Raw genomic sequence first — 265 nt, 5'->3', positions numbered from 1 at the left:
CTACAACCTGGGAAGGGTGACCTATACCTGTGCCGTGCACATGTGACACGCTGAGAGCGGTGACCCGGCACCAGAAGGAGCATGCTTAGCCCGTACAGTTTGTCCTCCCCTCTTTTGTGTGTGTTTTTCTTTGCCTTCTGGCTGTGCCATCAGAGTGTGACAAAAAAAAAAAAAATAATGCAAAACTGTCTGACCCCCTCGCATTCAAGAGTATGCAGCACCTAGGAGACCCTATCACCCCTCCTGCCGGGAAGGGGATGCTCTG

Source organism: Merops nubicus, unplaced genomic scaffold (genome assembly GCF_000691845.1).
Source record: "Merops nubicus isolate BGI_N331 unplaced genomic scaffold, ASM69184v1 scaffold46413, whole genome shotgun sequence".
Classification (NCBI taxonomy): Eukaryota; Metazoa; Chordata; class Aves; order Coraciiformes; family Meropidae; genus Merops; species Merops nubicus.
The sequence above is the reverse complement of the archived record's forward strand: the minus strand, read 5'-3'. Positions refer to the sequence as shown.